We start from the raw sequence: 23,455 nt of genomic DNA on the forward strand, positions 1-23,455 counted from the left end.
TCTCCATGTGTTTCCATGTTTTTGTGTATTTTTAATTTTTCTTGCGCCATAGTGGGAAGCAGCTTTTGAATGTAAATGGGCAAAAGTAAAGGTAGAAATGTGTCATTGTGGAATCTACAACTTTTATTTTACTGAATGTACAGGTACCTGAAGAAAAGAATTTTAAGTTTGTATCTATTTTCGTAACTTTTGCATGACTACTGATTTGCACACATTTGAATAAAACCAGTTAAAAAACATATTTACTTGAGGAAAAGGTATTGATATTCTCCTAAAATTACTAGCAGAAAGCAATAGTTGCAAAACATAATAAAAGAAAGATATAATAGTCTCTAAAAAGTATTTTTTTTGGTAAATATATTGATAAAGATGCTTTTTTTTCAATCTCTGACATTTTTTGTCGTGTTTTCAAACTTGTAAGACATAAAAATGTCTTTTCAATATATTTTTTTGTATTTTAACCTGTTAAAACTCATTAAGTTGAAAATATGTGTTGCAGCAATGACCTATTATATAGTAAAATTACAGCATTCTTAAAATATTTTGTGTTGTGTGTGTATACATGTACTTTTACCAAAACTGTCAATGTGACCATATCCTAGAATTCAAGGATGTTGCTGGTAAAATTTTCAAAACTTTTTTTCTTTTCTTCTCTCTTGTTTTGTTTTTACTTTTGCATCTTTGCAACTTAAGCTGATTTGTACAAAACGTTACCAAAATAAACAGTTTCTAGATGGTTCTATAACTGTTAAGTTGACAGGGAACCCAATTTTTTCTGAAATGGTAGAACCCTTCCAAATAAGAATAAACCAATTAAAGAACTTACACTAGAAACAAATCAAAAGTTAAAATAAATATAAAATACCTTTATGAACTACATTGTTTTTCCTCAAACTAAATAATATTGATATAATTCATATTTTTAAGAGAAAAAAAGAATAAACAAATTTAAAACTGTGAATTGATAGACATGTATTCATATTTTTTGTACATTTTTTATTAAACATCCATTTTTCAAATCCCCATCTTGATTTCATATTTAAGAACTCACTACGTTACATCCCAGCCTAATTATCTGAAAATGTCAGTTTTTGCATAATAAAGAGGAAAAAAAATCATGCTTTATCTGTAATAAAGCATTAGATTGATGAGACTTTGAGTTTATCAAAGATTTAATATGCAGAACCTTTTTTCTCATCTTTGTGCAGATATATGACCCTATGACTGACATTCATACCACATTTAAACATAGTATTAAAGTGCATTCTGTAAAAAAAAAAAAGTAAATGTGACCACATTTAACTGTATTTCCAGTGTTATTCAAATCCTTCTAACTAGTTTTTTATGCTCTTAACGTGAATATTAAGACAAAAAGTAAAGAAATTAAAATCCAGTAATGTAACACTGACATAAAAGAATTCACGCTTCATTTTTAAAATGGGTGTAAATGCATTTCTTCTCTGAGTGACATTCAAAAATGTAGAATACATTTGGCTTGAAGGATTTAGTGAGATAATTAAAGATTTGATCCTTCAAAAATATGAAGAGTTCACAGCAAAAACATCTTAAAAGGGTTTTGATATTTTGAACAGCAGCAGGTCAGTTTAGTTTCTGAACTGAATTAAATTTATGCTTTTATAGTTTGTTTCAAACAAACTTTATGCAGACAGAAATATTCACATATACAACAGTTTAACCAGAAGGAAGAAGAAAACTGCGGGATTTCTCTAATCACAGGTTCAACCTGTCACAGGTCTACAGGTCATGTGACTCAAACAAAGATGGTCTATTCAAGAAGTCTCTTCACTCCTCTTGAATAAACTTTACCAGCACCAGGATCCTTGTATGGCTAAAAAAATCTGGAAAATGGCTACAAAAATCTACAAAAACAAGTTGATGTTTACATTTATTTTATACTAAATGTTAAGGTTTACATAAATAAAAAAGCAACTCAATTACAGTAAATAATTCCCTCCTTTCCAGCCCTGTCAAGAGTTTCAACAAAACTATTGAGGGGACAGAATGCAGTATGGAAGAGCGCCGCTCAGGCCACGGCATGGATGCTGGAAGGTCCGTCTGTGATGAAATGTAAACGAAGAGATGTGTCGATTGGCTGGAAATATGCAGTTTGTATGAATAAAATCAGAAACAAAGAAGGAAATGACAGCGTGGGAAATGAGAGTGACATCAGCCCGAGGCGTTGATGAGGAGAGCAGAGGATCTCTGTTACTGAAATTATGCCAGCAGTTCTTTAAACATTTAGTCAAGAATTTGGCTCCAACTCCACTCGTGGCTTTTGATTATCCCTGAGGATCTCAGAACGGCTGTGAAATAATCAGTATTGTGGAGCAATAAATCAAAGTTTGTGTTGTAAAGGGAGATACAAACCATCATCTGAGGCTATTTTTGGGGGTTATTTCTTAAAACTTCTCCTATATTTTATGATTGCCAGTGTTGTCAGGTGGTGCACAGATGTTTCTTTTAGTCTTGTTGAGTCCCAGTGTTGGACTGGTATAGAATGCTCAAAGCGTGACCCACCTCCTGTCTAATTACGACTTAAATTGGCTCCAGATTCCTGAACAGGAAGTGAAGAATATGAGGAGAATTCAGGGAAGATGTTGCAGATTTTTGACTTGGAAGTTGAATATTTTGTCATTATTAGGTTTCTTCAATAATTGTGTAAAAGTTCAAGTTTATTTTCCCACTGTAGAGATTCACTGCATGGTTGTTCAAAAGTCCTAAACCTCATATAGGAGAAGAAGCATGAATGAATTAATTGTATGGAAGTAGAAAGTAGAAAAAAAAAACACTCATGAACTTTTTCGTCTTTATTGTCGAGCATGAATGCCCTCTTATCCTTATTTCTGGTCTGCAGTTGGTTTAAATGCTCCTAGGAAAAATTGGAAGTGGTTTTGTGTTTCCGTCATTTTGTCTTTTGCTGGTGGGGGGGCTGTTGTTAGCACTCCACAGCCTCGTTTGCTCCTCTGGATGAAAGCAGCTCGTCTGGTTTCAAGAGTCAATTGTAAGATTGTATCTGAGTCTTCCTTTTTATTGAGTGAAGGTTTGTCTTGGAAAAAAAAAGATTCTTTTACACCAAACTCAAAGCATCTTTTCTCTCTGGTTGAGAGACAGACTTCACCGTCCTCAAGCGAATGGTTAGTGTCCTTCAGGTGCAGAATGCGGTCCACTAGAACTGACCCTGCAGCACGAGATATGAGAAAATGAAACCTTTGCTGATGTCCTCTCACCAGGGCTGTAACAAGTATCTGAATACTTGGAAATTCACTTCTCTTACGGAAAATTTGAGTGTAAAAAATCTTTGGTATCCTAAATCACGACCTTTATAAACATAGTAGCATATAGTAGAGATACTCTTCAGGCAATGTAATTATCCCTTTAAAATTGCAGCATAAAGTTGGGTTTTAAGTACATAAATTAAACAAACTGAGGAAGTAAATCTTCAATATAGGGATGTCCCGATTATTTTTTTCAATCTGACACTTTTGTAAGATATTTTAAAAATGAAAACATTTAAAAACAGATTCAAGTTGTTCAATATTTTTATTTCAATAACCATCTTTTATCATTTAACACTTAAACAGAGCACTTCTGTGAAGTAGCTTTAACAATCAAGGAAAAAAGTGCAACTATTACCTAAAAAAACCAATGTTCTCTTGTAAATGTAGGTGATAATTAGTCATATGAAAAAGTTTAGTGACTTTAGTTTTAATATCTTCAGAATTTTCAACCAAATGTGATTCATATTTTCATTCAGAAGTTCTTTAAAATGAATGATGACTTTGTTGTAGCATTATTATTATTATTAAAATGAAATATTATGAGTATTTATGAGAAGCTGATATCATTAGAACCTTTTATTAGTTTCTTTTTTTATTTTAAAGATAATGGGATGATTTTTTTAACTTCTGAAATTTTTTTTTTGTTTTATTATCAAAGAACAGCTCAGGTCTCAAGTGGTTAACAGAGCTAGCACTCAAAAGTTAGCAGCTAGGCGTCTATATGTCGGCAGAACGGAGAGCTTAACATACAAAATAGACCAAATCATGATCTTTTTGCTGTTGAAATGCCTTTGTAAGTTACGACAAACCAACAGAGACCCTTGTTGTGAGTTTAAAGTGTTTTTAAAGAGTCATTGAACATCTCACTAGCTTGACTGAACTTTTCTGGTTAGCTTTCTGCTTACACTGTCGCCGTATTCTGCTGCGCTTAACGGCAATAACGTGACGTGATCCGTTCATGACATGCAGACTTCTAATGGGGGATTTTTCCAGAATAATAAGCTAGAAATAATAAGACTAAATGAAATATCTGATACTGATCAGGGGAACAACCGATACAGATCGAGTCGTCAACCCCGGGATCAGGCCTGATTTTTGATCACATGATCAGATCAGGAGGTTTCTACTTCAAAGTAAATTGTCAGGTTCTCTCTTATATTGAAACTCAAAGTATCAAGTGTTTAAAAATAAAAAAAAAACCTTAAGGCTGAACTTCAGGTTAATGAAGTAAGTCAAAAAGTGTTTTAAATAAATCCGACAATTTGAATAAAAATAAATATAATGAATATGAAATAACAGCTATTATAAAAATCTGTTGATCAATGATGGAGTGTCATGTGACTTCCTGCTAGCACGGTGAAGAAGGTGTACCGGAATTTAGGCTATTTTTTGTTTTTTCCACTAAAAAAAAAAAAAAAAATTGTGTTTCTAAAACCTGTGTTGGAAAAACTCAGTTTAGATGGACTGTGAGTGTTTTCTATTTGTTCCATTTTTATCCATGTGTTGTTGTGTCTTCATTTCAGTCATCGATCCAGTGGAACTGTTGTCAGCTAAACTTTTTGGGTGGAAAAACTGTAAAGAACACTTTCAGGATTTGTCGTTAAGCCATCCAAAACAAAAGTGATGTTTAGGTTTTGTTTACTGCTGAAGTTAACCAAGAAGTTGACTGAAAACTTTTAGGTGTGACATCGTTTGAAGTGATAAATATAATTTCTTTACCTTAAATTATTTGTGTTCTGTTAAATCTGATCTCCTGTTCTAAATAAAGGTATTAATGATGGTGAATAAATCCAGTAAAAAACTTTTTAAACCTAATGGTATGAATCTGGGTTTGATCTGTTGACTTGTGGATTGAATTGGAATTGATTTGGATCTCCACCAAAGTAACGATCCGCAGCTCAACCTCTAGATAGTAAAACCCACAGCTGGAGTTTGTAGCGGGTGGGATCCCCCAAAGCAGAGCAGATTCTCTCTCGGAGATGAGGACAAACATTCCTGAGCTCTGTGTACGTACTGTAAGTGTGAAATGTCTTAGCGCATTTCAAGATTAGAAACACATCACATATTGTTCTAAATCCGCCCCCTGCACTGACCAGGTCATTCATTTGTCCATGAAAGCGTCCATCCTTGTTGACTTGAATGTTTGCCTCTAATAGATGCAGGATGGGCGTAAACATTTCCTGAATGGATGGAACTTAAAAATACCAAAGTGTGGCCTTTTATGAGTTTGGTTGGGGTTGGTGGGCGGGGCATATTACATGACCTTACATGACCCGAACTGCCTGCTGCTTCGCATTGAAAGACAGCAAGTTTTCATTTCCACGGCTTAGCGGTGGGCGGCGGGGGGGCGAGCCGGCCTCAGCTGGGTGTCCGGAGCGTGAGGAGCGCGTCATCCGTTTGGTTGTTGGTGGCTCGGTTGAAGTCTTTTAATCCGTGCGGAGTGGAGAGTCCCGGCGGAGCCTTGACCTCCCTCCATCTGCTCCCATTATCCCTGTAATCCCATCTCATTCTCTGTCTGCCTCGCTGCTGCTGCTGCTCGTTCTCCCCTCATACTTTCCTTTTTTCTCTCTCTCTCTTCTCTACTTCAGGGAATTTGTATGAGTGGAATAACGGTTTGAGGCTGCAGGAAAAAAGGCTTAAAGAAGAATAAAAACGAGTGCGAGGCTGGAAGTGTGATGTTTCAGAGACTTCCATCTGTCTGGGTTTGCGGTCTGGGTTGCGCGTGTCTGCACTAGTTTTCACTTTTGCTTGAACACGGTTTTGGTAAATGTCAGATGAAATCTGCTGCCATGACAACAGCAAGCCGTCTATAGGTTTTCACTATTTTAAATGCACACCTTTGCGTTGGATACGGCAGTCCTTTTCTGTGGTGTCACAGGTCGTTGACTACCTCTATGATCATGGAGCAAGAGCTCCACCTGAAACGGACAATTTTCAGCTGCTCCTTGACTGCAGTAACTCCTGTTGGCACAACAATTAAAGCCTTGATTTATTTGGTTAATTAGCTAAATGAATAATTGAGTTAGTCACACCGCGGTCCTCTCTGTGTCCCCTGTGCTTAATGTTTTAAAAAAGATGTATGCCTCGCACAGCTTGTTCCACCCGTCTCTCTGCTAATTTATTAACTATCATATTCAGATCATCCCGCAAACCCAAGCAGGTTCAGCGCTGTTGACCTATGGGCTAATGACGGTAATGGGCTTCGCCTGCGCTGAATTTACGGTTCTGGACGTAAATCTGGTTGCATTCAGGACTGATGACCTCCATTATGTTGAACCGGAGGAGTTATAACGGACTCATAAACTTCAAACTCCACAGAGAACATAAATAAATCTGCCCAAATAAATATGGAAGAAGTTCTTATCAGGGTTCTGCTGCTGATATCTGCACAATTCAGGACACTCATTATCTGGGACCGTCGGGTGATCATAGAAAACACCAGAAGACGCTCAACTGAGCTTTCAAGTAAAAGAAAAACTTTGTTCAAGAAAAAAGTACAAAATATAAACATCCATGCAGAACTACACGATGTTTAGGAAGAATTAAAAACTGCAGACAAAAAAATAAATATATATAAATATAAATATATATATATTCCTGATTAGATCGTCAGTTGATCAATTTTTTAGCCTATATTATTGAACCTTAACTGAGCTGATTGAAAAAAACACATTTATAAAAATAAAATATTAATTTTGCCTCATCAGTTTAGCTTCACAACTGAAATAAAACCATTAAAGACCCACTACGATCATCTTTTGATCTATTTTCAAAGCGTTCCCGATGATCTTTCAATCATGATTATACTGTTTTTAGACAAAATCAAAAAAATCGGTGTTGTTTTCTAGGACATAGTTTCTGTACAATGGCCGGAGTTTGATAGAAAGTTCCCTCTGAGTTGTGGGACTGTTGGACCAATCCCACCTCCACTTCCCGTCACCTATTCATCTCAATTTCACCCAAGCGAACTCTGGTCCGGGACCAGGAATGGCCATTTCAAGGTGGTCTCGGTTCATTTCCAATCGGACTGAACGTCCGCTCGCTCTGAGATTACAAAGAGGAATAACTGAACCCAAACGGCCACCGTAGCCGGTAGTTACGTGATGTAAATGAAGTAGAAATGAACCAAATGCAGAAGAAAATTTATTTTTAAATAATAAATCTTAATACATTTTAATACACATCAAATCCTTTTTTTGTTAAAAAAAACAACTAGTAAAAAAAAAAAAAATCATCCTCACCTTTAACATGTAATTGCATTTAAAAAACAGTGTAAAATCTGAGGGTATGAAGACGACCGTTCTGCATCAGATCAGTCCTTTCACAGAATATCACATAAAAACCTCAAATGTCGATCAAAATCAATCGTTCTTCAGATTCTTGGAAATGTCTGCTGTGTTCACGGTTCCATCATCGCCGCTCACTGAGGTTGACTGTAAAGACGAGATTCATATTATTTCTGCAGGTTGGTCATTTCTTTGTCAGACACTTTTAAAAGCATTCAGTAATTACAGAAAATTAGTCAGCGGACGCCACGGCAGCGCTTCACGTCCCAGCAGTCACAGCATGAGGAAAGAGAAGTGCATTATTTTACTATTTAGTTTCTGGGGTTTTTGGCTCTCCATCTTTTAAAATCTTCTCTTTAGAATTTAAACTGGAAAATTATTTTTTTTACTGTTTTACTTTCTACAAACAATTCATAGAATTTTTGATCCTGTAAGACATTTTTGACATTTTTAATTTGTATACTAACATTTAATTGTAGCACAGTTGAGAAACAAAATAAAGTATTTCATCTTAATAACTTGGGTTTTACTGAGAGAACTTCTGGCAAAACAGAAAATCAACTTTCCATGGGATCATAACGCCAAAATCCTGTGAATATTTAATACCAAAGTACTGCTCCACAGGACTTAAAACACTAAATCCAAATAAATAAAACTGTTTAGAACGTGGAAGATGGAATCTACCAAAACAGAAGACTTAAAAATGAGAACGTTGGCACAGAAATGGAAAACTGGCGTTGGATCATGGAATTCCTACCAGAGCAGGATGAGTGTGGAATGACAGGATTAGGGAACAGCTGGCTTTAATCAAGACGACTGTCACTTGACTTTACACAGATTATTCTAACTTTCACACACATGTAGCCTACACTAATAATTACTTTTTATTTAGTTCTTGAGTTTGATTTGTGGGAACTGCTTTGAAAATGTTCAGTCAGAAAGACATCCATCATAAAACCTCAATATGAAGGGAATAGGCTAAAGAAACTGTTGTTTTACCTGTCATAATTCAAACAAATATATTTTGATACATGTGGTGCAAATTTAAGGGAAATGTTTTAAAAACTGAAACATTTCCAACATTGGAAATAGGTGCATTATTTGGCAACAATCTTTTACTTTAGAGTCCTACCTGACCCGACAAATGTTTGACGCTTGAGGCGGTTTATTCAAGGATTTGAGAAGTTACTATTTCAAAATACAGTTTGGATTACTCATAAAGGATAAATATGTCTTTTGTGGTCATTTTGTCTACAACAATAACTTGAATAGTTAGTGTTAGGGCTGGGTATTGATAATAATTTCCTGATTCAATTCAATTCGCTGTTTTTTTCGATTCTTTTGATCCTCTCAATTCAATTTTATTCAATTCAATTTTGAGTTTAGACATTTAGACACATTTGTTCAGAAATACATAGAATTTGAATTTATTAGGTTTATTGGTGAAATAATGAGATTGTTAATATCATACAGTGTTACATAGATTCTCTAAAGGACAAGTTCTAACTAAAATGTTCAGATCATTAACATTGTAAACATTGTTCTGCTTCTCCTGGAGGACGTTTCAGTTTGGACACTAGGTGGAGCTCGTACTATAATAGTACTCTTTTTTCCAGAAAAGAATTATCAAAAAATTGTACGTTTGACCACAAATGGTTTCTTTAGAAATATTTTCTTTAAAAATTTTGGAGAATTCCCACCTGTGAGTTTATAAAGATATTCATTTAGGCAGTAATGTATGCTTACGATGACTGAGTGTTAGCATTAGCCGTCCTATGGGAAATCCCAGAGTGGACTGACTAGTGGACTTGAGCATTATGCGTTAGGTTGATCTCTGCTTTTATATATTGATTATTGATCTATTAAGCTTAAATCAGTTCAAATTGGTTAATCGATTTTATCAACGCAGCGCTAGTTATTGTTTTCATTTTGTGGTAGTAATTATCAAAGTTTCCACCGTCAGTGAATCCACCGAGGCTGAAGCTCCCATCATTTCGATTGGTCGTTTCATCTGAGCCCCACCCCCACGCCCCAGAGAGGGGACAAAAGTTGAAATATAGTGAAAAAATATATTTAAAAGTGAAAATTTGAGTTTAGAAACTTTAGAACAGAAAATTTGAACAGTAAAAAATCAAGGTTATAGTTGACTTGCAGAAATTATTGTTGACTTTTTCGAAGTTGGTTTTTGGTTTTATTTATTTTGAGTTGCAGCACCAGTTTTTCAAGTTTCAATTTCAAATTGGTGTATTTTGGTTTTTAAAACTTTTGGCCCCAGTTTGACACCTTAGGTAACCCCAATTATTGTGTCATTAAAACATCTAATGAATCCATTCGGGAAATAGGTTTGCTATCTGGCATTAGCTTGTGTTTAAAAAAAGAAAAAAACAAAACAAACAAAAAAACGACCAGCCAACCATAAAAAACCCAAAGACTTGTCTTGTGTTGACAAAAATTTCTCAATTTTACCCATAATTTATGCATAATTATAATCTGTACTAATAGGAAGAAGTTGGAACTTTCTGAGAGGTGTTTGTCCCAATACAAACTAATAAAGCCTCACAGCGAAACAGCATCAGACAGAGTTCCCACAGGCTCTTAAAAAAATATTAAAATAATTCAATTTATGAATTTATTAATAACACCTTAAACAATTATTACATTTTGATATATGAGCCTTAAAAATGCCGGTGCAACTTAATACTTCTCCGTTTCATATTTCTTGTCAAAAATGTGATTCTTCAACCACAATAATTTTGATCAAATACTGTAAATAAACAGCAGGAGAACCAGTTTTTATGCACCGATGTGTTGAATGTCCAAGAAGAATGAAAAAAAGAAGAGCGCTAAAGCACCATAGCAACAAAATAAGAAAATATAATTTGATTGTAAAATGGGAATATAATTATGCAATTGGAAATAATATATAAAATAGGAAATAGACTGAAACAAATGTCTTTTTGTGACATTCATGTCCTGAAAAAGTCTTAAATTTAACATGAAGAAACTTGCAGGAACCCTGATGGTGGGATTGGGGTGGTGTTTAAGCAAGCAAGTTTATTTATAAAGCACAATTCATACTCAAGGCAATTCAAAGTACTGTGCAAAATATATAAAAATACAAAAGGAAATCATTAAAATAATAAAAATCATTAAGATTAAAATTCAGAAATTAAAAAAATCAATAAAAGCACGTGTTGGCCCACAACAGTGTTTCTAGACTTGGAGTAATTATCTGTAATTAAAAGAAATATAAATTTCTACCAGTTGGTCCTGAAGTCATGACCTCAGGAGATTTTGGGTTCTGCAGCAAAACGATGTTCCAAACACAACAGCTGGTCTGTTATAAACTGTTTTAAAACCAAATATATTCGTAATGATCTGAATTAATTATTGTGAAGTTATTTTTTTTTTTATGTCGGTTTTGGTTTGCTCTTTGGAAGAGCTTCAGTGACCATCAGTGAGCGTTCATGCACTCTCAGTTCAGAAGCATTCTCAGCTGCGTCACAAAGTCAAGTGTAAAGATTGAGATTATCATCCAACTTGAGCTTCACTCCGGCTGACATCAGCCTTTCATTAACTCCCCAGTTGTTCTTCCTTTCTTTCTCTCCTTCTATCCCTTTTCTACCAAATTACTTTACTTTTCAGTTGATTTGTTGTTTTCAGGGCTTTTTTTTCTTACAATTTGTTCATTAGTAAACATCAAAAAAATAAAACTCCATGCAGCTATTATAGCAATTACTGTGACTTTTTTCACCAACTTCAAGAGAAAGTCGTGTTTTTCTGCTCCTCTGAAGGTTGCTGCAGAGAAACAGTCCATAACTCTGAGCGCGCTCGGCTCTCCACCCGTCACGCAGTTCGCAGAATTCCAATTTTGTGCTTAATATTTTGCCAAATGCAGCGTAACGCAATTACAAGCTCTCACTGCAACTCTCAGACTGAAGTACAAAAATGTCTGTGACCATTTCACAAATTAAGTTATCAAAGTAGGAGAAAAAGGTTGAATATGAAGCAAAGTCAGGACGAAGAAGCAGGAGTTTGTAGAAGAGAACTAATTAATAAACATTAGGGATTCAGAGATTCACTTTCCTCACGACTCGGTTCAAATCTCAATTTTAAAGTCACGGTTTGGTTTCAGTTTTTATATATGATTTGTGTTTTACAAAACAAAAAAAAAAACATATACATCTGTGTTGTTTCGGCCCAAAGTTAGTTTAATTCTTTATGTATCGATTCATTGATCATGTAACGAAATGCAAATGCAAACCCCTAATTTTAACAGGTAAAGACCCGGACTTGTTTTTCCTTATAAATTAATATTATGTGGAAAATATCACAAACCAAGTTGACCACCGAAAATATATAGCAGATATTTTTCTGTTACATCTATGCTACTGTGGTTTTTATGGTTTAAAGCAAACTGTAAAGTAAAAAGTAAGTAGTAAAGTATAAATTGAAAAAAGTCATTCTTAATTACTACCACTAGGGGTGTAACGGATCACAAAACTCAGTTTGGGATTGTATCATGGTTTTGGGGTCAAAGTTTGGATCATTTTTGGATTATTAAAAAAAAAAAAAAAACAACAACAGGAAAAACAAGAAGATAAAAAGACTAAAATTACTTTTTTCAAAAAGAGCTTTAAAACATTTATTTGAGGAAACATATTTAACGTACTTCAAAGCATAAATATACACACCCATCTTTGAACTTTGAACATAAACAAAATGTAAAAACATGTCATTTCTGTCGTTTACGATTGTCTAGAGACCAAATGTACACAAACTGAGAGAAAAAATAAATGCTGAATAAGCAGTTTTCCCTTTAAATATTATGTCTTTTAGTTTGAAATGAAATCAAAATAACTAAACTGTTTCTTAATAAAATTTTATGGAAAGTACCAAGTTTACCACAGAAAACATGTCAGATATATATTCTGTTAGACTGATGTCACTATGGGTTTTTTATTGGTTAAAACCAACTGTAAATTAAAAAGTAAGTGGTAAAAAGTAACATAAACTAACTCAAACTTTTTTCAAGTCATTCTCAGCTACTACCACTACTACTCAACAACTACTGCATCTGTATCACAAGTCGTGCTGAAACATTTTGACAAATATTTTAGCGCCGTTTACAGCAGAAAATCAATTTGAGGCTGGAATTAAGGCAGTTTTTATAACAATTTGAAGTATTTTAGATGTCTCACATGGCTTGAAAATTACGGTAAAAGTCTCTTAAATAGCTATAATTTTATTTTTATTAGTAATATTTACAAATTTTTGGCAAAAGTTGCACCTGAAGTGGTAAAATAAATGTTTTTTTTTAAATCACTGCTAACATTTGCAGCATTGAGATGATCCTAAGTGACATAGGGCGTCTTTTATTTTGAAAGGAAGTCAAAAAGCATAAATCACCTCTTATCTTCTATTTATTTTATGTTTTATTTATGCCTAAAATACAACCGTTCATTTTTTATTGATCATAATAGTAGCATAAATACAAATGAATGTCTTATTTTTTTTTATAAGGGTGACATTTTGGCTCTTACTGGGTTGTTCTTAGTGAGAAATCGACCCTAAAGGCTCTCTGTGTTGAAGGTTGCAGACCCCTGATGTAGACTGAAGTCCTCAGTATAAGTTCAGGTGCTGACAGTTCAGCTGCTTTGATGTAGTGACGTTGAGGATATTTTCTTTCATAATGGCACCAAAGTGCCCGCTAGTCTCCATACACTCCTCGTGCATTACATCCTCCGTGGTGCCATTTGTCACTATTTCTCAGCTCTTGTTATACTTTGGTTTCCTGTCCCCGCTCCGTCTGCCTGACTTAGCTGAACATAAACATGCAGAAGTGATTCTGTTAAACTGCCATCGCTGCTCCCTCCACCATCTGTCACTGCCAGAAACTCCGAGAGCTTCAGCATCATTTCGCTCCAGAAGACAGAACAGTTTTTTTTGTTTTTTTTTTGCACTGACCGGCGTGATCTGCCTCCAAATTGGAATGCACAGCACGTTCTAAGAGAGGATGTCAGCGTTCTCTGAGCTCGGCCCGTTTGTTAAAGGCTGTTGTGATGAAGTTGACGCAGGAATCTGTCAAGCACAAAGGAAAAACGCACAAGTCAATTTAGAGCATTGTGAAGAACTGCAGATATGCTTTGGGTCAGCGGGAACTTGTTGTCCATAAGTGTTCGACATTGTATCTAATTTGATGCTATTATTTGAGGAATCTGGCTTCCAGCTCTGTTACAGACTGACAGCTTGTTCTGTTAGTCACCTCTGTGATCACCAGGAAAATTCTCTGAATCTGAATCCATCTCATCACAGCTGAAGTTAACTTTGACCCACTTTTTCTTCTTGAATGCTAATTTCAACACTTTTAGCCTTGTGGTCACAAAAACAGCTGCCACCACATGATATCATGTTGGCAGTGTCTTCAGGATTTCATACCCATTTTTTTCTCCTCCAAACAACCTGGATCCACCTGTAAGGGCAGTTGTGTCTAAGGCTGTGGCTTCACTTCACAAAGCTTTTATGCACGAATGGATTTAAATCACTTTCAATCTGAGGTCCAGCCTTTGTCCAGGAAAGTCAAAGGAACCATTTTCATCAATCAAACAATGTGCTTTGTAAGCAATTATTGAATTCCCGCATCAATTAAAGCCGCTGTCCTTTTATTGAGGCATTTGTCATTGCGGCCTGATTGTTTTATGATGGCGAGGCCAGGCCGCACTGTCATCCGGAGGAAACCAATAGGTGCAGGACAACAGGTGAGGATGTAATCTGGCTCGGCTACTCTTGTAATGAGGACAAGATCTGGCGGGTAATAAACACAATGTTATTCCTGAGAGCTGCTGCAGACCGGCTGATAACGCTGTCAGACTCCGCAGACGATTGTAGTCGAGGGTGAAGGATAAATCACCTGCTTCAAGAGTTCTGCTGTGATGAAAAAAAATCCTTATGAAAGTAGCTTGAGTTGAAGAAGACGGGATGTTGTTTTTGCTTGAAATTATGTCGATAGTTTGGTCTGTGTCACTCTGCACTGAATACCTCAAGTTTTTCATCCTCTCCAAGGGAACTGTTATTTTACATTTCAAATATGATGAGGACTCCGGTACAAAAAGAACACATTTGTCCTGGGTTTGTGGTAAAAAATAAACAAGCTGCAGTCTTTGGAGGTTAGGGTCAAGGTTTGTGAATCGGTTGGTCACTATGTTCCAAACGGAGGACTGGTAAGGACTAAATATTGTCGGTACATCATGGAGCTCATTCAAAAACAGGGAAATGGCTCAATTTAAAAGGAAAAAGAAAAAGCTCTTTGCTCCTCATTGCTTTTCTAGATTCTGTACTGTATATATTACTATTCTCTGCACCCTAAGTGGTGAGTTTGATCACGGAGCAGTTCCAGTCCTTGGCTTATAGAAGTATCAGATAATGCAGAAGTTATAAAAATGCGATTAAAGGCGGAACAATCATGAGGGAAAAATGTTGTGTCTGCTGGCTCCAAACAAATTTGATGAAAACTGTTTTTTTGTGGCATTTTTCTGATGATGGAAGGCATATATAAAGAAAATTAAGAGTTAAAATGACATTTGTGAGTATTTCTTTATTCAAAATGTTGTGAATCTGGAACAGATGACGCTCCGTTCACCTGTAGACGATTAGATCCATGTTCATCTTCGTTTCTCTTGTCTGAGCTGGAATCTGGATCAGAACTGTGAGGCTGGATGGATCCAACACTGTTTTTGTTGCACTGATAATGTTGCTTTCAGACTGTGAGGGACTGTAAGCCAGCTGAAAGGAGAGTAAACAGAGAGCTCCACCAACACACCAACGGTCCCTCACACAACTTGGAGATAAACTTTAAACGAACTTCTGCCGCTCTGCAGGAAGTTTGCCCCAGAAAACGACACTTTGATTTTGTCTGAAATTGACTCTTTTTAATGTTTTGAAAATAGATCAAACGATGATCAGAATGGGTCTTTAGGGAAAGAACAAGCTTATAGTATGGATTGAAATAAAAAAACTGTTGTGTGTTGATGAGCTCCTGGTGGAGAATGGAAGGATGCAGCTCTGTAATCTAACTGTCCATCCAGCCGACAGATATGCAGATTATGGTTATGAAAGAGGACGGAGCTAAGCAGGCTGTATTTAGCTGTGATCCCGGGTCAGACTGTTTACGCGCCCAGCTATTATTTAAATGTTGCTAAAAAGTTTCTATGGAATAATTCATAGTTATAAGCATTAGCAAAATGAGCCATTATTACTTCAACTGCTGTGCAATAAAGCTGTAATTTTAGTCTGTGTTTAATGGAATTTTCTCCACTTAACATTTTCACCTCGGCTTTGTTTGTTGCTGTGAATTATGATCCATTAAAGCATGTATTTGTTTGAATAAGGATATGCATTAATATTATAGAATTAGCTCTCATGCAGTATTCATGTTCCTCAACTTTAGTATTTTTTCAAGAAAAATAAAAATCAGAGAAATGGATTCATGCTGCATTTTTTTCCTTTGTGTTTTTTTGCCTTTTAAAGCTTTGCTGCCAAAGTATGATAGATAATGATTCACAATTTGATTAGATTTATGAATCTACATGATTAATTTACCAATTTACATTTCAAGATAAAAATAAAGGGAAATTTTTTATGTTTTAAGAAAACATTTCTCACAAATCTAATAATTTAAAAAATAACTTTCAGGCTTTGATCAATAAAATTATTTATTACTGCAATATATACTAACTTAAAGTAGTTCTATGTCTAAAGTGAAAATATTAGCTAGACTCCAAATTAGCCTAAATATAAAAAAAGCCTAAATTAGCCAAAACAGCTAGCATAAAGCTGAAATATAAACTAAATGCTAAATTAGCATAAAAAACGGGAAAAATGTCTAATTTAGCCAAATAGGTTTTGGGGCCAAATGCGGAGGAGGGCCAGATCCGGCCCGCGGGCCGTAGTTTGGGGACCCCTGGTCTAACCCAACACTCACCTGCAAAATGTATATACATAAATAAAATTTTAGTTACAGTTGGTGTAAACTGTTGATTAATTTATTTTGGATACTTTAAGTTGAATTTTTGATTCTTGTTTTTGTTTTTCTTAAGCCTGACAATACCTTTTTGTCTTATTATTTTTTTTTCTTACATTGAAAATAAGCATTCTATGATAGATCAACATAAGAGGAAAATGATTTTAAAGTAAAAGCAAGGATTGGGGATATTATATACGTAGTTGGTAAAGGACAGTGGGGTTTGATGGAGATGGAGGATTTGCTGTTTGACTAACTAATAAACTGTGTGGTTGACATGCTCTAAGTTGAGTTTTTTTGTTGCCATTTTTGATTAAAATGTATTAAAATTTTTGTTGATCCCACAACGGGAAATGTTATAAACAGATTTCATTGATTTTTTTTTTTACTTTTGGATTAACTAAAAACTGACTTTTACACATTTTTTTCTCCAAGAACTATAAATATTAGCATCCACAAGATATTTTTTCTTCAAAATGAATAGGAATGAAGTACAACTAAAAGTCCACAAAGCTAAATCAGGGTCAGGCAGGCAGAGATCAAACATGAGCATGAGGGCATCAGAGAACAACAACCAGAGTGGTCAGGGTCCAGGCGAGGGTCAGGGCAGGCGGCAGACAATCAGTCAAAGATGAAACTGAAGATCAGGTCAGGATGAGAACGCTCAGTGATGCAAGCAGAGTGTCACAAACAAGACTTCGCCAGAATAAATACTACTGGGAGTGATTGCAGATAAAAAACAACTGTGGGGCTTCTGGGAGTGACAGTAGGGGCTGATGAGAAATGGAGTGTGTAGACCCAGGAAGTGCTAGTACTCCGGTGATGGATCTCGCTGATGGCCAGAGGGGGAGACAGATTCATGATAGGGATTCAGCGGGTTCTGAAGATGAATGGATGGATAGAAATCCCACTGTGTCTGTAAAAACTAAAATCTTGGTAAAATTCAGTGTTTAATAAAAAGCTGAAATGGGTCAGAACTTTGCCCTTGACTGGAGTATCTAATATCTGACACTCACCATCATCTCTGTGTTGCTGTCAGCTCAGTTTTGTTTTATTTCTCTGCTTGTTGACTTCAGGTCAGGTCTTTTCATTCTGCAGCGCTCTGTGAAGTCAAAGACACCAGGAGCAAGAAAGAAAAAAGAATCCCTGTTTGGTTTCAGTGTATTAAAGACTTTTACTGCTCAAAGGCAGATGTCAGGTTTTTGAAACCATAAAAAAATTAGAAATTGCATCCCGTCTAGGCTTGCTGCTTTTTTTCCGACCGTGCACCTGCGTAGCATTTAAGTGCTTAACAACCTGGAAGATAAATTCCTGTTTATTAAAGCCTCTCACGGCTGAAGGATTAATGTTTGTTTACGTCTCTCATACTTACATTTTGGAAGTGAGTTTGGAGGTTTGTCGGCTCCTGTGTGATGTTGCTGTGTTGCCTCTGGAAAGCTCCACATCAGGAAGTAAAAGTTTGGATGAGCAGCGGTGAAACCTCGCTTAATGGGAACACAGCTTGATTGCAGACCCAAGATAATACGCGGCAACGGCAGATGTTTATCAGGGTTACCATTGTTGTTTGGGAGAATAAGACTTTCTGGAAATGCCGACTCAAAGCGCAACAATCAAAAGGAAATGAAAATGTTCCCATTAATTACTGTTGCTTGTTGTTATCAAGGTGTTTGTTTGCCATTATTGTGATTGCAGATTGCATTCTTTGTTCCAATTCAATTCCCAGTCAACCCAAAGTGTTTGCCAGCTCTGGCAAAGAGAATTAGAAAACAAATCAGTAGGGAGCAAAAATGGAAAAATACTTTTGGAAATGAAGAGATAAAGCTGCCATTCATCCTTTCTTTAGGCTGAAGAAATGTACGCTGCTTTTCATATGAAGAGATCTGATTTATAGATTACAATACTTTAACTGTGTGAGGGAAAGGAGTCGGTTACCTCAAAGATGTTCAAGGTCTTCTCGGTTTTCAGGCTGTGGACAGATTGTGAAACAATAGATTTAATGCATTCCTGATTACGAGGCTGGAGAGAGTTCCTCGCCGTCCATCTGTTCACTGCTTTTGTTCCAAACAAATGAAATGCCTTACATCATTTACATTTATGCAAAGCTTTAATTGCACCGAACAGATCTAATTCGCTGGAAAACCTGCAGAGAAGCAGCCTCTTTAGAGCCTTAGTCACGTCCACCCGTACTGGTATTGACTTGAACTGGTGTCGCAGGATTTCGATGCTCCAGATCTTCTAGATCAGTCATCAAAAACAGACAAAACAGGATTAGTGTGATTCTAGAACGTGTATTGGCAAAATGAAAGCTGTGAATAAAGACTTAGTCACATGCACCCTTACAGGAAGTAGACCTGTAAAAGTACTCTTTGGGTTGTAGAGAGGATGGGTCATAACTGTTTAAATGACCATTGCAACAAAAGAACTAAATCAAATAATTAGTGTGCTGATTTAAACAAAAAGACAAACTAAAGGGAATCGGAACCTTTGCCAAACACGACATAAGTCATGGAGATTGTTGATCTAGGCATGTCCATCGTTGGAGTCAGCAGCTCCCTGCTAAGGGCTGCCTAAGCAAATCAGCCTAAAGAAAACAAGTAAACAAAGCCTGCAAACCAAGACTATCAAGATCCAACCCCAAACTAAAATAACAAAACCCATCAGTTTAAGACTGCTGAGGACAAAAAGAAAGAAACAAACCTACATTCAAAGTAAAACTCAAATACTACACAGCCTGCTGCTAACTACCTCCCTGCCTTGGTGAGGCATCCTCTGCCTAAAATACCTGACAGGTGCTAAGTAAGATCATTTGCCCCACCTACTTGTTACATGTGTAACAAAGTCAAAAATGTACATTGAAGCCTATAAAGGACAAAAGTATTAATACAAGTTCCAGGCTTATCCATTGTATGAAGACGAGCCACGCAGAAAAAATGTAGAGTATAATTCAAGATCATGGTGAAATGAGGGTTTGTTTGTTAATACTTCCTGTAGAAATGGCGGGTTATTGTGTGAATCTACGTGAGTGAATGTGACTATAGCGGGGCAGCAGACTTCCATAACCATTGTGAGTCGTCTGCCATAGCTACACCGCTACAGCATCCGCACCGGATGCAGTCTGAACCCGGGGGTCAGATATTCTGCCTCAAAACCTGGTCTTCAGGTTGGATTTTGCTTCACTTTGGTCAAAAAGAAGTCAAACTTGATCCAGTTTCTTCTTCTTCTTGTAGTCTGACCAGGCCACAGATTTATTTGGAACCAAATTACCAGTTTATTCCTGAGCCAGGAGCTCACTCAGAAATATTTATGCAAAGAAAACTAAATCATTAGAAGAAATTGGCTAGTAATGTGTCAACACCCTCTTTGCTGCATGCCTCCTACTCCTAAGAGAAGGTCGTCTGCCATGCTTAAGTCATGTTGCCTCTGCAGCTGCTCCCTAATTGATGCGCGCATTGCTGTAATGTGGTGAGAGTAGCCTATTTATTTGTGTGTGGGTAGAAGCCACAAGGTAGCTTCTTCATGTTTTGCTTCTCTGCCAGCTTTTGCTGCAGCGGGATCAATTAATGTCTGTGCACGTGTGTTTGTACGTGCGTGCACGAGAGGCCCAGCACATGTGTTTGGATCAAACAAGTATGTTGTTGCCCGAACGCGGTGCAAAGCCCTCCTATTGGCCCCAAAGCACTGCCTCTAACACGGGAGATCTCCTTCCTGCCCCTCTTCCTCCTCGGTTTTTATCTTCTCCTTTATGTAGGTCTTCATCCAAACCTCCCCTTCGCTGAAAAGTTTCGTTTTCCAGCTTTTGTTGTAGAGGTAAAATCAACACATTCTCACTCCATTCTCATATTGACATTTGGTGTCACTTTTTTGACGTTTTGGATGTCCCCAACTCGTCATTTTTAGACGTACTGGCTGTTCCCATTAAATCACGAGTCCCCGACCTCTGGGCTGCAAACCGGAACCGATCCAGCATTGATAGGAATGTTGTATCAGGAGAGAAGGAAGAAGATGTGTTTTTATAGAAAAGAGGAGAAAATAAATCTGATGCCATTTTTACAAAACATTCTCACCCCCAACTCGTCACATACTGACGTTTGGCTGAGGACCTCCTCCGCGTCACTTTTTGACATTTTGGGTGTCCCCAGCTCCTCATTTTTTTACGAGGTGGCTGTTCGGAAAATCAAGGGTCGGCGATCCTCGAGACGCGGTCCTGGTTGCGATACCAAATGCGCACTGGTCTTCGGGACGTGTCCAGTACCGGCAGCCTAACCATAATTTGGCACTGGGCGTGGTTGCAGATGTGGTACCAGATGAAGTATCAGACCCGAACCAGTACCAATCATGGTACCAGGAATGAACCGGGCACTGGTACCCTAACACTTTCCAGGTACTTAAATCTGGTACTGTTACCCTGGATGGGGTACTGGATGTGGCACCACATGAGGTGCCAGACCCAAACCAGTACCAGATGTCGTTCTGGGCCCGAACCGGGCCCGGACATGCAATGGTACCCTAACCCGATAAAGCGCCTGGTACCATTTCTGGTCTGCTACTGCGTCTGGTACCGTGTCCGATTCCAGGTTAGGTTTGTTGATCGGGTTGGGCCGGTTCAGACTCCACTCGATGGCGAACCATGGTGTGCCGGTCTCCTTGGTTGTGGGATAATGCACTCTCACTCCGCATCAGTTAGGATATTCTACGACAGTTCTGGCCCAAGATGTATTGTAATGGTGGGTTCTTGGTTTGGATGTACTGTGTAGTGTATTGGAACCAAGGCAAAGCCAAGTATCTTTCCTTATGAGTGCAGGTGGCAACGCTGTTGCATCTGGGCCCGGTTCTTGCCCTATACCATAACCCAGTACCGGTACTCTAACCCAGTAACGTTATGCATCTGGCTCGATTCTCGTTTTTTACCACGTCTGGTTCCAGGTTAGAGTTAGGGGACCTGTACCAGGTTTGGGTATCACTAGTGGACGGGTCCCGTTACCCTGGGCCCGGTTCTCGCCCGGTACCATAACTCAGTACCGGTACACTAACCCAGTATCGGTTCACGTCCGGGCACAATTCTCGCCCGGTAGGTACCACATCTGATAATGCGTCTGGTACCGCGTCCAGTTCCAGGTTTGGGTACCTGTACTGGGTTAGGGTACTGGTATAGGACACATTCCAAAGACCAGTCCGCGTCAGGTAACGCAACCTGTACCGTGCTCCGAGGGTTGCAGACCTTTGATTTTACTAACAGCCAGCACGTCAAAAACGACGAGTTGGGTACACCCAAAACGTAAAAAGTGACGCAGAGTGGTCCCTAACCAAACGTCAACATGTGACGAGTTGAGGATGAGAATGTGCCGCATTTCTTTCCATCTCATCAGATTTATTTTCTCCTCTTTTCTGTAAAAACACATCTTCTCCCTTCTCTCCTGATACAACATTCCCATCAATGTTCTTCTTGCTCCATTAGGTTTTCCCCACGGTGGTGAGCATGCTTCCCCGCTTTATTCACCTTTACTCGGGTCTCTCTTTCAGCGCCGCGTCCTAAAGACACACATCTCCCCCCTCCTCGCTCTCGCCGTGACTCGTGCTATCAATGTGAGTGATTGTGCAATCCTGCGGCGCGTAAAAGACATGAGGAGACTGTCAAGCAGATCAATAGATGGCGTCTGAATATGTCTTCTAACCCCTCTTTACATCACTCTAACACAAACATGCGTGTTTAAGAAAAGAGAAAACGCCCAGACGCAGACAGACAAATGATCTGAAGTGTTGGGATTCCAACCATGCAGACAAACCTGCAAAAAGCACACAGTGGAATGAATGGCATCATGCATGGAAGCTAATACGAACAGGAGGGTTGGGGGTTTGAGGTCAGACACTCTCTGATCCACACACTCCTACGACAATGTTCCACAAGTGCCTGATCTCTTATCTATTCCCAGCGGGATTGGCCACAAAAAAAAGTGGAGCTGGCGTGCTGTACTGTGGAGTTTGTCAGATCATCTATCAGCTTGAAGCAGCTTCAACACCGAGGGTGGAAAGCGCCGGCAAGTCAGCTATATTCAACTTCAGGAATGCCTGCATCCGCAAGAGCGCTCCCAATTAAATCTTATCTGTTTAGCTGACGTCCTTTTCCCTGTGGTTCCCCGCATGTTTTCACTGCAACAATAACAAAACAAGCAAGCAATATATGAGATGCAAAAGGTCAGAGCGGATGCGGTCTCACAATATTAAAGTCAATAGAGTGGAATCCACTCAGCCCACGAGAGAAGTGGGAGGCATATATTGCTTTTTGTTGCCAAAATAAGCATTTTTAATTGCGTTTTGTTCATGGAGATTTACAGAACTTCAATATAAAAGCACAGAGGAAGGGATTGAAATTTGCAAAAGCAGCAAACAGTGGCTTTTATTAGATTTCAAACCAAAGACTTTATAAATCTGCTAAAAAATTATCATTTTTTTTATAAGTTGTCACCTCCAGTTTTGGTGAAAAAGCAGGAGTTCAGTGACAGGATGAGGGTTGGAGTAGAATAATTTTCCTGTCAAGGATTAAAGCTCCATTTCCAAACCAATGCATTTTTTTTCCTTGCTAATCGGAAGCTCGGGGTGGGAAATCAAATCTGGGCGTTCGGAACTGTAAGTTTGTGGATTATTGTATTAGCTGTCACAATTTGCTCCATAAATTTTGAAGCTTTTTTTTTTTTTGCCCCGGGACTGCATTATAAGATGCAAATGAAAAATCCTAGAGTAGTGACTGTTTTCATCAAAAGTAAACACATTGGCTCCCAAAGTCTCGCAGCAGATCCAAGCTGGAGCTCCAGCGCCGGTCCTGTGAGGCTCTCCATATAATATCAATCCTCTAT

At 37.7% G+C, this 23,455-nt stretch overlaps 1 protein-coding gene across 4 annotated transcripts in view; it reads left to right on the forward strand.

Moving 5' to 3' along the window:
• The window catches only part of si:ch211-186j3.6 (neural-cadherin), a 482,505-nt gene that overhangs the window by 72,327 nt on the left and 386,723 nt on the right, over positions 1 to 23,455 (forward strand). The window lies entirely within an intron of this gene.

Source organism: Oryzias melastigma, linkage group LG3 (assembly GCF_002922805.2).
Source record: "Oryzias melastigma strain HK-1 linkage group LG3, ASM292280v2, whole genome shotgun sequence".
In the NCBI taxonomy this organism is placed as follows: Eukaryota; Metazoa; Chordata; class Actinopteri; order Beloniformes; family Adrianichthyidae; genus Oryzias; species Oryzias melastigma.